General features: G+C 39.8%; 1 protein-coding gene and 1 long non-coding RNA gene across 4 annotated transcripts in view; one reads left to right on the top strand and one right to left on the bottom strand.

Annotated features, from left to right (window-relative positions):
* NCOA2 (nuclear receptor coactivator 2) overlaps positions 1 to 16,216 on the top strand; it is a 197,165-nt gene that overhangs the window by 63,003 nt on the left and 117,946 nt on the right. For all 3 annotated transcript variants that reach the window (XM_068672055.1, XM_068672056.1, XM_068672057.1), the window contains exon 3: positions 8,816 to 9,020. The gene's annotated coding sequence lies outside the window, so the exon portion shown is untranslated. The remainder of the gene's footprint in view (positions 1 to 8,815; positions 9,021 to 16,216) is intronic.
* LOC137851170 (uncharacterized) lies at positions 361 to 15,044 on the bottom strand. The gene is made up of 4 exons (XR_011093037.1): positions 10,487 to 15,044; positions 9,863 to 9,947; positions 9,626 to 9,764; positions 361 to 2,119 (listed from the first exon to the last, which is right to left on the bottom strand). It is a non-coding gene; the product is annotated as an uncharacterized lncRNA (long non-coding RNA).

Here is a 16,216-nt window from a genome sequence, read left to right as displayed (position 1 = left end):
CATCAGTGCTCATTCAGCTTAAGGCCTTGCCCTGTCTGTCCCCATGACAATTTCTGCATGCCCTGCAATCACGAGTGAGGTGGTGAAACCGGCACGTTAAGTATCATAGCTGCATACGGTGTGGCTTGGAGCAGTCAGTGTTATTGAAGTCTAAATAGTTATCCAGGATGCTCATCTGCTATTGTATGAGATCTCATTTTATGTCTTTATGCAAAACTCACCCAGCAAAACATGAATGAGATCGTAGGATTTTAATGTAATTTGGCACTTCCATTAGGATTATGGGTGGTGGTGTGTTTTTTTTTATTATTATTTTTTCTTTTTTTTTTTTTTTTTTTTTTTCTGTGTTGAATTGTCAGTTCATTTTTTTGCTCTCTTTTATAGATTTGCAGTAACACTTGTTGGAAGACACCAAAGGTTCATATTCTGTTAAGTTGATACTGATAACAGGTTGTAAAATCTGTGGAATATCTGTGCATGGCTGAATGAATTTGGGCTTTTACAAAGCAGGTTTGACACCCGGCCAGTTTTGGTCTCTGTAGACCTAATAAATGAAAGAGATTTTTCCACTGCCCTCTCACAGAAAACAAAAATGCAGCTTACTGAATTGGCTGTTCACTGCCAGTTGAGGAAAAAAGTTGTCATTTTCTTGCCCCATCTAAAGAAATCACTACTAATTAGTAGAAAGCACTAAAACAATGCCATATGCTTTTTATCTTGTATTTGAAAGCACTTTTTTTTTTTTTTTTTAAAAAAAAAAAAGCAAGTTAGTGGTAAGAACTTCTTAAAATAAGTTTTGTTAAACCTCAGCAATTGAATTGCATGTGAGACTCAGACAGCTCTTAAGCATACAGGGATTGTGACAAAGGAGTCCCTTTCCAAATTAAGCTGTTGGTTTGCAAACTCTTTCTGACATCTCCCTCTGTGAAAGCAAAATAGACCTTTTCTTTTTAAATAAATAAAACCATAATTGCTTTATAGGGCCTTGCACTAAAGTTGATGGCATTTCTGTGCGTCTGTACTGCAGAAGGAAGAAATGGGGGAAAGAAGGAGCCCCTGCATCTGGTGAGCAGGCCCAGCTCCATAATTGTCTGCAGATCAAAGAGCCATTTGATGGTAGCCGTTAACACCTTCCAGCAGAATATCCCCAGCTCACTTTCTGCCCATCCTCCTAGCATGGCTGGCACTCTGAAAGACCTGAATAGGCTGGGAATGAGGATTTGAGGTGCATGGGAAGTGAGGTGAAAGGCGAGGTAGAGGGAATGTGACACAGGAATCCCTAGTGTTATCAAATAGTGATGTACAAAACCTCTTTTTTTGGGTGTAATGGCAGGCTGATGGTACTGCTGACATGCAAGAGGAGAAAAATAGAAGGTTAGGCTTGCCAGCCGGTCAGTTGTTTTTAAAAAAATATATGTAATATGCATCCAAAGATGCTTGGTGTGTGTGTCGAGATGCCCTGGCATGAGCAGGGCTATAAGTCATGCCAAAGGGACAGCCCAGATGTGGTGCAAAAGCCAGGAGCACGCACAGCCATGGCCAGACCTGTACACAGGCATTTCGACACATCCTGCTGTGGAGTGTCTACTCATAAAACTGGAAAATTCAGTTGTCTCATCCACAGTCATTAAGACAACAGTAAAAACTGGCCTGCCTGGTTAGAAACCAGTCAGGTAACAAACATATAAAAGGCCCTTAGCTTCCAAAAAAAGTGGATGAAGGGAGGAGTTGTGCTCATGTGAGCCAAGGGAGTTGATGAGGTGGGTAAATAGTCTGTGAAATGGACCAGGACGGAAACATGGCAGGGGCTTTCCAAAGAGGTGCGACGAGTGTGACCGAGTGTCATAGACAAGAGTGAAGCTCTCTGTAGCTGCTTTAACTTATAAGTAGTCCAAATTTCTTCGTACTCTGCCTTGCCTGACAACATGAATAACTTGGTGAAAGCTATGGCCTGCACTGAGCTGTGGCTATGGCAGCTTTTCCATTTGCTTCCACTTGCACTTGGGGAACACTAGAAATGAAGTATTTTCTCTCTTGTGATAGATGCAGCCTATTCCATTTGTGTTCCACAGGAGCAAAAGCAGTTTCCCCATTTCTTTTGGGTGTCTGCAGAAAGATCCTGGAACCAAAAAAGAAAATTAGTCCTAACATTCAGTCATAAAATTGAAGCTGTTTTGTTTTTTAGGAGAATTGAATAGCAGTGGTTTTTGTTTTTGTTTTATGGAAGATTATTTTTTTAACCTGCATTAGAAAGTACATGTATATAAATACATATGTTTTATGTACACATGCGTGTATATCTCTACATGCATATGCATAACATCTGCTCCCTGTTTTTTAGTAAACAGGGAAAAATGAGAATTATCTCATTTTACATTTTTATTTTAATGTTATACATTCATTTTTGCTCAGAAATTCATGGGATTAATATGTAATAATTGTTTGTTCCTGTGCTGTAGCTGCCACTGGAGGTAGGTATTAAAATCATTTCACATTTGGGAATGTTATGTGGTAAAGTAACATTTTTTGTAGTTGGTTGGTTGGTTTTTTGTTTGTTTTCTTTTTGTCTTTGTTTAATAAATCTAGGTTCCATAGTAAGTTGCGGGTGAGTTGGTTTAAAGAAGAAAAAAAAAAGACTTGGAAACAAATCAAAAAAATAATAGAAACCAGGCAGCTCAATTTGAACCAAAATGCTTAGTGTTGTTGTTTTTTCCTTTTTGCTGAAGGACTTACAAAAAACTTCCATAACTGCTACACTGCCCAGTTTGTGTTGTATAAAGTACTTGGTGTCCATGGAGCCTCTACTGACTAGAAATGACAGAGGTACCTGAGACGCTACAGGTTCAGGATGGGGCTTTCTCTGGCCACTGGCTGAGTGGGGGGCTTTCTTTGTTCTTTCCACAATGACCCATGCCAAACAAGTTCCATCACTAGGTCATTCCCTAAGTTTTGGGGTTGTTAATACTAAACTGTTACTTCTCAGTTTTCTCACTGGCTATTGGTATAACCCAGTGAAATGTAGGCATTTATATTTATGGTGTATGATACAGTTCTGGCAGACTACCACAATTGCTTATGTTGTTAGAGGATACTTTCTGCTTCTACTCATATCTTTCAGGCTCAAAACTTAAAATTTCTGGAGCTAAGCACACTATAGTAAGATGGTGTAAAAACTGACATTTCAATTGCAAAGTCTCACAAATTAGGCACAAATATTGTAATAGGGTTTAATGGGCAGTTTCATTAAGAAACCTATACATGACATGCATTTTTGTGTGGTTAGGAGCAATAAAACTTCATGGTTCTCCTTTTTTATTTTTTAATTCTCTGTCCTTTGGAGGATTTTCTTGTGTCTTTCTCAATTTCTGAAAGTTACGTAGGTGAAAACAAAAGCATAGTTTAAAAATTATAACAAGTCCCTATAGCAGTAAAAGGCATGACAAAAAAAAAAAAAGTCACACAGAGCATTCTTGTTGCAAGACACTGCAATAAGAGGGGGAGAACTTTAAAAGGTTTGCTTTGGTACAGAACTGCAAAATATATGCCAGGAGTCATCTTCACTCTGAGAGATATTGTAAGAGCCAGTAAATATTACAGGTGTGTCTGCATCTGTTCTAAGCACTTTCTGTTGAGTTTTCTATGCAAGATATACTTGTATCTGTGCTGTTACTCAGTCTTGTTAATATGACTCTGATTTAATTTAAAAAATGTTGAATCACACATAAGTATATAACTTAAATTTGTCACAGATCTGAAACTCAAATGCATTCTTTTGGAAACTTAACAGGCTATAAGTAGATTTATTGTAGTTGATACCATATGGATAACATACTACTATATACCCTTTACTATTTGCTCTGTAGACATTTTTGGCACTGTAATTCATGGCGTAAGAAAAACAAATCGTCTTGTAGAGTACATAAAGTGAGGTGAGCTTAATTAAATATTGGTCTAAAAGAAGCGTTTATGAAATGATGACCAACTAACACCCTTAGCCAGCAAGAGCAGTGCCTGCAATTGCTGTAAATCCTAAGAAAATCAATGGGGGATATAAGTTGATGTCCATAAAGCAATGATACTTTGTCTCGTTTTGCACCCTGTGTTTCCCTAGATGCTTGGTAAGGAATGGAAGAAGCGAGTGACATTAGAAATATTTAACTGATTTTTGCCTCAAAATCACTGTGATGGTGCATGAGATGCAGGTAGCAGCAGAGGATTGGTGGTGTGGGTGCTTCCTGTGTCAGATGAGGCTTGCAAGACACTTGCTTCCTCTCATATGATGCTGAGCCATGAAATTATGGACAGTGTGCCACATCAGTAGGAAGTTTTAGCTGCTGTTATTAGTATTGGTGACTTATGTTTCTTCAGATATTATTAATATTATTATTAAACTAATATGAGCTGAGTCAATAAAATCAATGGTATACAGGTATAATGTTGCTGTTCCATTTTAATCTACTTTTCAGTGTGAGGACAAGCTGTGAGCAGTTCCATGCAACGTATTGTGGAGTAGCAGCCTTAATTTGGGAGCCTGCTTATTTGCATAAGAACCATAATGTTTTATACTGAACATATAGTGTCATGTTATTTGAACAGATTGAAATAAAATTTAAACTATAGCATACTTGTTGATCAACGCATGAAGCAGTTTTTATGCTGAGGCTAATGCAGCAGTATTTATTTGGGATATGACAATTTTTGTTTGTAAATTTGTTTTAGATACCTCCTGAAATTAAAAGGGAAAACGTGATTTGGGGATTTTTGTTGAATGAAAGTTCTAATGCTGTAGGATACTGTGTTTCTTAAGATTTGAAGAACAGTTTTCCTGAACAAACTTAACATAATTCATTCTGCCACATGGAGAATAATCCCTCATCAAATGATGCCAGTAAGTTGATCATAACAAATACACTATTTGCATTGCAATGTGGCTTTTGTGGTAATTGGTAAGAGAGAACTTATGAAGGTTTTCAGGAAATAACTTGTACTTGAAAATTCTGAAAGAAAAGGAAGAAAAAAAAGTTTTTGTTTTTTTTAAATAGTTTTACCTTAAAATGAATGAATGGTCTTGGATGAATCTTGGCTCCAGGGCTAGATGTTCACTACTATACTTTAGCCAGCTGGCTAAGGAAGATCAGTCTTCTTGATGATTAGTTCACTGCACTGAGCCTCACCTTTTTCTTGACGTATATAGCCAAGTGTTTATATATTCACAAATCTTATATAAATACCTGCAGTTCTAGAGCCTTTTCAAGCATTTCCTTTATCAGTGTTTTATGATTTGTTTTACATTAAAGCTTTCCTACTTGATTTAGTGTTTTAGCCCATAAATATTGATTTCAATGACAAAATAATTAGGTTGGTTTATGTTAAACAAACAGATACCATTTTTTTGGAGGTCTGCTGGATTTCAGAGGAGTGTTTAGGAACACTATAGTGGTCTGTAGGATCTAAGTCAGCTTTGATTGCTTACAGCAGAGAGACAACTACCAGTGCCTGATACTTCTAATCAGTTGAGCAGGGTTGTATGAATGGAAGTGCTTTCTTTTCCTTTCTCTTCAGTGAAAAAAATCCTTTACTGACAAGCAATATGTTCTTCTGCCAAATGAAACAGTGCACAAAATTCTGATTTCTTTTCTAGGAAGGAGTTTATGTAGTTTCCATGATTGTACTTTGAAGCACTGCAATTTAATTCAACCTAATTATATTTTTCATTTTAACTATAACTAGTGATCAGATAATTATTTTGTCCTTTAAAGAAAAACCTAGCTATTATGGATGCTCAATAGCCAGTTGCATTACTTAAATTAAACTTAAGATATAATAAAAGTATTTATTAATCATTTATCCAAATGAAAACAAGTGTTTAATGCTTCATTATGATTTTACACACTGATATTTAATGCATGTAGGTCACTTTTTTTTTCCCTTTCCTTTCTTTTTTTTTTTTTTTTTTCCAGAGTTAGAAAGTGCTTTTTGAAAATTAGGTACATCAGATGTCTCTAGTCTAAATACAATCTCACAGGAATAGTCATTCATTCCTTGGAAATAATTATTTCTTATTGAAAAATAACTGTTGTGGTGCATTTAGTCTGTGGTATAATTTGCATGCAGCTGTGAACATGTGACACTTTGTTTCTCTGTTTTCTTGTTCTGCTCTTCTGGATCATGTTTATACAGACATATTTACAAGAGCCATCATGAAAATGTTGTCTTGTTTGCTCATAAGAGCTCAGTAAAAAAAAAAAAAAAAAAAAGTCCGTAAATTGGATTTCACTGTAAAAGAAATGTGTTGTCCATTTTGAGGTTTTTCCCTTTCTGTATTTTTCTTAACCATACATGTAATGACATTGAGTTCTGTATTGTTTTTCTCTTATGTTAACATAAATAACTGCTAAATAGAGAAAAGGAAAGAAAAAGTTAACTCAAGTTTCATACAAGATTATTTCCCCTCCAGGCAGGGGCAGTTGATCACAAGCAATAGCACTGCCCTTCCACATCTGAGACTTTGCAGCTGATACCTGGCTGCTCTGATTCAGTGCAAATGGGAAGCAAAATGGGTTGGCTTAAATTATCTTTATTAGATCTGTGTTCCCCTCGTCGTGATTTGAGCTATGCCATTTTACTTCAGGTCTTTGTGGCCTAGAAGTGTTTGTTGTGCAGTTATAGCTTTTCAGCTGAGCATTGGTAACTCCGGGATAGAAATGCTCACAGCTAAGAAACACTGGCTTGATTGCGTGTGGCCGCCTGCCTGTACTGTGCTTGCACATTGCTTGTAGGCATGCAACAGGACTGGTGGTGAAGACGAGTGAGGCTTCCATGGTGTTCTCCTAGGCGCTGCCCGAGCTCAGCAGCTCGTTTGCAACTTGACCACTGATCTCAGATTTTCATATTCATGTAGTTCTTGGGTTAGTGAGCTGAATGACCTGTGCTACTAAGGGCTGAAAGGGAAGTGCCGGGAATTGCAATAAGGAAAGCTGCCTGATGTTTTCCTTTATAGGATGCTGGGTACAGTTATTTATTTATTAGAACTTCGCAAAACATTAGCTTTTGGGGTTGAAATGTTTGAAGCTGGGTAGCTGCTTCTAACTTATTTTTTTTTCTTTTTTTTTCCCCCCACCAAAATTATTTAGCTATTTATAAGAATGCATGGAAAAGTAGCTATTTCTTATGTATTTTTCCTTAAAAATAACCTTTTTGTTTTGCAAATGCTCACATCCCTCCCTTTGAAGCAGAAACTAGAAATTGCATGGTAGTGCAGAAAATGCTGGTGATAGGCTTTGGGGGAAGAAGAGTGGCTTATGAGTCACAGCTTTGCCTTTGTCAGCACTGTGAGAATCTCAGATCTAACCAAACTGTAAGCTTTTAAAGAAATCACAGTTCTCTCGTGCCGTCTTGAGCGCATTAGAGCTGTATGGCTGCAATTGACAGCGTTTTCCTTCTTGCTGAGCAAATTTGCACATCTTCTAATGCTGCACGGATTGCACATGTCCCATCACTAAGAACTGGCTAAAATACACCTAGGCAAGCTTCTCAGCAGGTGGTAATGAATGCCACTGGCCATTGTAACTGAGAGAAGAAAATCCTGCTTCTCTTATTCTCAATTATTTCTCCTCAAGCAACTTCAGAAGATAAACTGCTTGATTTGGAGACATGAAAGCTCAGCTGGGGGGTGGAAGATTGATAAGACTGGGATAAGGGAGAGCAAGCTGTGCAGGCTGGGCAGGGAGGTTGGAAGCTGAACAGAGGCTGGGCTGGAGGACAAACCGGCTACCTGGTACCACAGTGCCCAAGAGCCAGGAGCAGAGCTACACTGTGGTCCCAGCCCCAAAATAACCCCATCGGTGAACAGGGAGACAGGCCCAGGGTGTGAGGGCCCTGTCTTTTCCTTATCCTTGCTCTGTCTTCCCCCGGGGAGGCTCTCCTCTGCCACTGTGGTCCCCCGTAGTTTTTTTATGGGCAGAAGGTTTGGAACTTCGGCTAAAATGGATAAATCTGAGCTGAAAGAAAGAAGCAGACTGTCAAAGGGGAGTGGGACATAATAAGACACTGGGTCACAAGAACTGATGAGCAGAGGGACTGAGAAACTGAATCCAGGAGGCAGTGGGAGACCTGATGAAAAAGTGGGTGATGGGGTGGAAAAGAGAGCTGTGGGCAAGGGTACGAGTCAGTATGACAGTCTGTCAGGGAGTGGAGGAGGGACAAAGCATGGGTAGGCAAGGGCAGAGCATGGCACTGCCAGCCACCTCTGGGAATGACAGAGCAAGGAGAGGTGAAAAGTAGTAGGGAGTGGGGGTTTTTAAGAGACCCAGACCCTGAAGGTAGGACTGAAGACAGGCTGGGACTTGAATCAACACGGGCCAAAGGAAATGGGCTTGAGGAAAAGAGGCAGAGGAGCTCTGGAAATGCCTTTTCTGTAAAAAATTTGGAATATCTGTAAATACTTTTGGTTTCTGTAGAAGCTCCTTGGGAATATGCCGACCACCATTGCTAGTCCCCTGAGGGAAGATTGCTTTGCCTATGCTAACCATTGCTCATTTACTCCTTTACCACAAGAGCTGCACAGTACACATAAAGATTGCAACTCCTCTGCTACCTTGTGCCACCTTGATACCTTGCGCCTTGTATCTGCGTGCCACCCTCACACAGACAATTTCTGCTGTCTTAGTTTGGTTTTGCCAGAAGTGGTGAAAGTAGTGTCCAAGTCAAAATATGCCGTGAGCGTGTCTTTGCAAAGCTCCTTAGTTTGGCCCCTTGTGAGCATTACAACTGAATGTTATTTGCCCATGTGGTGACATCCTGTTTTTTTCCACAGGATCCCTGCTTCGTTGCGTGCACAGGATGGACCTGCTCTGGGAATGAACCTGCTGCATGCAGTGGCAAAGGCAGTTCTCCGTAGTAGCCCTGCCTCAGTGACAACAGAAGCTGGGACTCGTGCGGCGAGCAGGGGCTGTGCTGATGCTCTGCGCAGCTGCACGCTGCCCTGGGGAACGGGACTCTCTTCCTGGCTGTGATGCTAGGTAAGTTGCTTAATCCGGCCTTTTCTCCTGTCTTTGTGTGTCTGGCTTTCTTGCGGGTGACTTGAGATCTTCGGATCTGATCTGGAAAAGTGCTGAGCACTGATAGCTGCGAGTGAGGCAGCGGGGGCTGAGGTTCGAAAGTGCTATATAAAGCACACTGTAATGCTAAGTACTGCGAAAAAATGAGGTCTGAGTTGTGCCAAGCTGGAGACAAAGTTGTCTTCGGAGTTGGTGAATCATTTTGACCTTAAAGTTGTCTCTGCTCTGGTTAGGAAGTTAGGACTAACAGCGTTATTCTAAGTTAGGAGTGACGGAGTAACAGTGAGAGTAACCATTATGTTTGTCGAGTGCCCGGCTGCACCACTGAATTCACAAAGAAATTACTTGTTCCGTCTTCCGAAAAAAAGTTTGAATAGCGTGCAGTAAGTACGGAATCAGACCGTACAGCAAACACCAAGAGGAAAACAGATCGCTGTTTTGATTCGCGGTACTTCTGTACACTGAGCAAAAAGCAGAGATGCTGTGGGAATTGGGTGACACGACCGCGGTGTGTGCCATGCCACATAAGCAAACAAAGGCAAAGCTCAGGTTTCTCTGAAACTTACTTGTGACATTTCCTCCTGTTAGTGCTTGCCTTTACAGACGGATTTTAGTCTGGATGTTCATATCATGTAGTATGATTTGGGGTATAAGAAGCAGGGCATTTTTTGATGCTGTCAGCTCCAATAATGTGTGTGCACAAAGCTGAAATGACAAGTAAATTCATCGTTCATCCCAGGCACATGCCTCTTGTGCCTGGTTATTGTATCAGATACAAAGTACACAGTGTTTGTAATACCCACTATCAGAATGGCTTGAGGTCAGAATTTCAGCTGCATTTCTTCAGCCTCAGGATTCGTGTTTTCCCAGTGCGATGTCCATAGCCAGCTACAATAATGTTGTAATCACTAGATAGCAGTGAATTTTTGGCCAAGGCATGGTTAGGCTAAATATTGTTTTAACTTAGCTAACCTGAATGCAAAATATCTAACATTAGATCAGATTTTATGAATTAACCAAGAGCGTGTCTTTGGTGCCTAGAAACATAGTGAGCATGCTTGCCAGATAAGCTGTTACTCTCTATTACAGAAGAGGGAGACAGTAAAAGCCATGAAGCTTTAATAGTAGCTAAATATTACATTAAATACACAGAGTTAGAATGTGCATTCCCCTTCTAGCCTGCTCATGGGGGATCCACTGCATCTGGCTCTGTGGAAGGCTGCAGCAGTGCTTCAGGCACAGAGCAGGATTTCCAAGTGCTGCTTTCTAAGAAAACCTGAGATATTTTTGTCTCACTGCTGCCCTGCAGAGCAAGCGTTTCTGTAAATCCCAGCGTTTAAAACATAAACAACAAAAAAAGGAGGGGGAGAGGTTGAAGCGATCCGCGTTTTACAAGCAGAAGCTGAAAATGAAATTATTTGCCTTACCTAGAGCATTGGGAATGATGTTGCAATTAGACTGATGCAACAGCGCCTATTACAAAATGCTTGCCCAGTGCACGGCGGCTGCTGGAGGAAGGCAGGGGGCCGGAGCAGCAGGGGAGCCGCGGGGCACCACGTTGGCACGGCTATGTGGGGAGGATTATCGGCTAACGCGGAGAGAGGAATGCCAAGCAAAATAAAAACTGTACCGTTCCTGTGTGTGCCATGAAATGGGGTGGGAGGGGAAGCTACGTTATCAATGCGCCTACTTTATTTCAGCGACACGTCTCGGCCGGCATGGAAAATGTTCTCTGTTTAGGTGGAGGAAATAATGGGGATGGAAGCTGATTTTGAGCTAATATATTTTGAAAGCTGCTAATAACAGTGGAATTTTATTCATGGCTCTTTATTTCTACAATAGAAAAGTAAAAATTCCTTTGGGTTAACTGAAACATCTGTTGAACAAATTGGTTCAGTTTCATGAGTCTGTTCCTAATTCTGAGAAGTAGATGGTGCCTTATAAAGCTGGTAGAGGTTGGGGTTTAGTGGCCATATTCTTTCATTTTTTTTATTATTATTAAAGTAGGTCATTTTGAAGTGTTATGTTTTCATGAATATAGTAATTCCACAGTTAGTATTTCTAGTATTTCAAGTTTTACCTTTGTTTTAATGAGTTTTCTTCACTGTTGTTTTTAATCAACATTACTAATACTCTTTATAAGACCATGGGTTTCTAACTTTTTATCAAGTTCTTAGAAACAAAGTAATCGAGCTATTAAAAAAAAACAGTAAATTTCTGTCTGTTTCCTTGTTTCTGTAGATTCTTCTGCTCTGTTTTACTTAGAAAGTTTGTATGTTAACAGTATTCTAGTTGCTCCTACTATTTTGTCATTTATATTAATTTTTTGAATGTGACTTCACAGTTGTAGGAAGAAATGACAAATCAGTTTATGACCTCATGTGATAGAAGCTGAGAGGGTCTTAAATGTCAAAGAGCTGACATGCTATGAATTAATAAAATAAGAAAAAGGCAACGTTTTAATATAGTTTCTAAGATTCTGTTCATATGCATCAGAAATGCATTAATTTAATGTCATGCACATGCACACATCTTAAAGTAGTTTTCTTAGGTATGTTTCCTACCAATATAATCAATTAAAGGAAATCACAACTAAGTATAATGTTAATATAAAATTAAATTGTTTGTGCTTTACTGTTAAATATAAAAAATCAATGCTGGTTCTTTTTGGGTAGCAATGTTTTGGCCCATTTTTTGTTCAGGATTTAAAAATAAAAGCTGAAGTTGGAATTTAGGCAATGAATATACAATTTCTTTGTGGTGCATACGTGTTGTAGAAAATGCAAGACTGGCATTAAACAAACATTCAATGTGATTGTAAGCTGTTATAGTCAGCTGCATGGTCTGGATACTTGTTGGTTCGGAGTAGCTCAGTGTATAGGTAATGAAGAATGTGAACTGAAACTGATAGCACTTTCTAATTTTACTTCAATAGATAATTAAAAAATATATATTTTGGCTATTTTTTTGAAGATTTAATATATATGGTTGTCATCCCTGAAGTAGAAGGTAATGCAAGTATAAATAAGAGATACAGCAGTCTGCCGTACCATTAATGTTGTGTTGTGTTTTGTTTTGTTTTCTTTTCTTTCCTTTTTCATAACAGATTGCTAAATTGAGAAGGAATGGAGCAGTATAGCTGAGTTTTGTGAAGGTGCATTTGAGTATTGGCAGTGCAAGGAACTGCCCTACTGATAAGATGTTCTAAACTCCCCTCGTGTTAGCTTTGTCCTTGGTGCAGCTTGCTGTAGTTTCAGATGACATGCATGAAATGAAGCGAGGGGGAAGTTTTGTGGCTGAAGTCCTGTGCCAAGTCTTTTTGAAGTTGTTTGCAGCAGCTGTGCTGTAGCTAAAGAAAGTCTTTCTTTGCCTCCATCATAACATCTGCATAATCTTTAACAGTAGAATTGTTCCACTATGATGTATCGTTTAGCTAATCTGGGCTGCTTTCATGAATTTTTTTTTCTTCTTTTTTTTTTTTTTTTTTTTTCCATGTTAGAAATACACACAGTATTTGGGGGGATAAGATTGTAAAGCTTTGGACATAAGTGCTTCCATGTAGAAACAGTAAGTTCCAGTCCAAGAAAAAAAAAAGAAAGTTGAAAAAAAAAAGAAGAAGAAGATTTGAGGCATTGAGTTTGAGTCTTTAGTTCAGTGATGCTCTTAAGGTAATTGGAGACCTTAGACTGCACCCTGAGAACTGGATTTGTCTTTGCCCTCCCTTGTTTGGAAGGTAGAGACTCAACACAGGGTCAGTTCCTGTGAGGATGTCACTGCTGTGGTGTCATTGAAGCTAACCTTGGTCTAATGGCTTCCCAAAGAGTGGTTTGCAGCCTTCCAGCTGACGTATTGCCCCATCTTCTTCGTGCCAGTGCTGCTGCCGCTGCAGCTCATGAGTGAGTTGGCTCAGGGACCTGAAATAGCGGTCAGCTAACCACATGTTTGGTTGGGTTAGTTGGCTGGCTTGTCAGCTCCTTGAACTTGCTAACCATAGGGCTGGGCCAGTGTCTGTGCTGAAGATGGCTTGGGAGAGGGGGCAGTGGGACCAGCCTCTTGGTGGCAAATGGGCTTGTGGGCCCTTTCGAAGCCATGCCTACAACCGAGGCAGGAAGGAGATGACTGAGATAAGTGTTTTCAAAGAAGTGCACAAGTTAAACCTTTCACCATGTTTACTTTGAAAGCTAAGTAAAGAGAATTTATTACATCAGGTGTAATAGAATTTGAAGTTTTAGATTCAGTGTTTCTTTTGGTTGAAGTTTTTTTTGCATAAGAACTTCTCAATTGAACCTTTATTTAATCTTCTTCCAGTCTGAGATGTAGAGGTCTGCAATAGTTCACTCTCTGTTAGCACTGCAAAACTTTAGTTACAGGATTGGATCCAATGGTCAGATGTAACAGGCTGTGATCTTGGACAGCAAAGCATTTAAAGGTAATATTAATGCCGGCTTTCTCTGTATCAAGGCTTTTGGTGATCTACACTGTAAATACATTTATAGAAGATGCTTGAATCTCAAGCTTTATGTCAGGAAATAAACCTGAAGCAATATATTGTAAACTAAATCCCCCTCTGTAACCTCCCTCCCCTCTTTTTTTTTGTAAGTAAAGATTGTCATCGCAGTTTATCATCAGGAATTTATCAATATGCATTTGATTTTTAATTGATCTGTCTATAGATGCCTTCCCACTGTAATCTGTCAGGAAAATACTTGTCAGTGGAAAAGCAGAATGCTGATTTATCTAACTGCGTTCATTGCAGAAGTTTGGTTTGTGAGATCCATTTAAATAATCTGAGTAAAAGAAAAGACATAGGAAACATCCTGTTGCTTATTAAGGTTATTAAATGGTGCTTTCAAAATTACCTTCTGCTGAAATAATGATTTTTTTTATTATTATTTATGCTGTAAGGACTGTGTTATTCCGCATGCTCAGTGTTTATAAAACTGAACATATCCTTGCCACAATTAAGAATTAATACTGTACTGTTCAGAATAACAAAGCTGCTATTCCAAATTACTTGAGATATTCCATGTTGAGTGGAAAAAGGTAGGTCTGCCAGTGGGTGTAAATCAGAGCGCAGGCTGCCTGCTTGGTGGAAGGCAAAGTGCCCAAGAGGGACTGTGACCACGTCACCGGGAACTGAGCATGCCCTGGGTGACAGCTGGGTGTTTCGGGCTCACACGTGGAAAGCATATGTGCTTCCTGACGCCCAAGGAATATGCTTAGGTCCTAGAAATAGAGATGCTTGACAGCAGCAGTCCAATATATGCATTTTAATCTACGCATTTAAAAATAGGAAACTAAGATCTTAAGACCGGTCTTCAAAAGTGCACACATTTGCTACATTCCGGTTCCAGAAACGTTACCATGAGCTAAGTAATAGTAGTGGAGTACTCGTTTCAAAAACAGGAAGTGCCCACATTATATAAATTGCATAGTTTCAGCTGTCATAAATGTGGTTTCAATGCAGTTGCCGGAGTAAAGCCCAAAGTAGTTATAACCAGCTTACTTCCTCTTCCAGTCAAAGTGCAAATAGCCATATAATTAACAATCTGTGGCTCATTTTCTCTAGCTGGGTTAAGTATTCTATTTCACATGTTCAGTCCCTGTATAAACAGAGGGAACTCGACTTACTTAAGAACATTTTTAAAACCCAAATATTCTTGGCCATAACCAGGCCTGCAGATTCACAAAGCGGGAGCTTCGATCGCCCCTCGAGCTTGGCAGCGGCGCCGAGACCTGCGAGTGTGCCTGGCGTGCGTCCAGGCTCCGTGTGGAAGGGAGCACCCTGCCAAGTTGGCTCCTCGCCACGCTAAACTGCATGGGGCAGCAAAACCTGCTGCAGAGCTGGTAGACAGTTTCTCTCTTCAGGGACTTCCCTTCTTACATTCCATTACAAATTGGCTTTATTCAAAGTCTTTTATCATTAATTTTTTGAGGACTGATTGCTCAGCTTTTTTGGACAGCTTTTTTTTTTTCTGAGTTAATTCACCCATCCTGCCTTTGACTCTGCTCATGCACTGGGTATGGCAGAAAAGCACAGCAAGTACAGAGGGTAAGAAAGAGTCCCTCTTCTGCTCCTGTACACACACAGGTCATTTCAAATATGTTTTAGGCTGTTTGGGGCCTTTGAGGAGAGCTCTAACTTCTCATCCAGAAAGGGCCTGTCATCACTTCTCTGCCTCTGCTGATATCAGGCACTTCAGCAGCAAATACCTCCTGAATTTTCCCTGCTTACTCTGCTCACTGGGAAAACTGGCAAGGAGCCTGTCCAGGGACAGGCAGCTCTCTCCAGGAGAGCTTCTTTGAGGAAGCTCTGTTTGGTTGCTGAAGGTGAGGTTCCCACCACATACAAAGATCACCAGTGGACATTTTTTGTTTTGACAGTCTTGGAGAGGCTTTTCTTCATGTGAGAGGTGGCACAACATTTTACATAGCCCTGTAAGAAACCCTCAGGCAGAGCTCAACAAGTATTACTCTGTCCTAAACATAATACGATGGCAAAGAAACCTTCCCCTTCCCCTTCTCCTTAGATAAATAGTGGAGAGTGCTCACTCAAGGCCTTGTGAAGTATCATACATTTAGAGTGACCATCTTTGACTTGATTTAAGGACTGTTTCATACAGCACTACCCAAGGTTTTCCATTCTTCGGGAGAGGATGGCTAACACATTTTGTTGTCGCTGGAACAACCAGACGTGATGCATTGATGGAAGAGAGCCTTGATTAATCTCTCTGAATGGAATTTTAAAAGCAAAAGAAGTCTTGACAGCCTCTGCATAAAATGGAAGGTTACATCTAACAATTGTGAAGGAAACAGAAATCAGGACAGAGTTCTGCTTGAAGCTTCCCAGAATCTTTGGCTGTAGTTTAATGGGGGAGACAAGGGAAGACCAAGGGAAGTGAGAACTGCGTTGTGTCCTGTGGGGGAAGAAAAAAAAAAAAAAAAAAAAAAAAAGCAGTTGTGTGATATATTGAGGTGTTCCTTTCATTCTAAACACAATTTGGAAACTTTTAGACACAGTAAGGGTTATAACATATTTAATTGTGTAAAGGATTGCTTCCTATTCTTGTCTTCCAATATTTTAAGAGAACATATAGCTCCTGCTCTGAAGGGGAATGGTTGCACAGCTTAAACTTGAGCTTCTCCATACTCAGTAT

Source organism: Anas acuta, chromosome 2 (assembly GCF_963932015.1).
Source record: "Anas acuta chromosome 2, bAnaAcu1.1, whole genome shotgun sequence".
In the NCBI taxonomy this organism is placed as follows: Eukaryota; Metazoa; Chordata; class Aves; order Anseriformes; family Anatidae; genus Anas; species Anas acuta.
The sequence above is the reverse complement of the archived record's forward strand: the minus strand, read 5'-3'. Positions and strand labels throughout refer to the sequence as shown.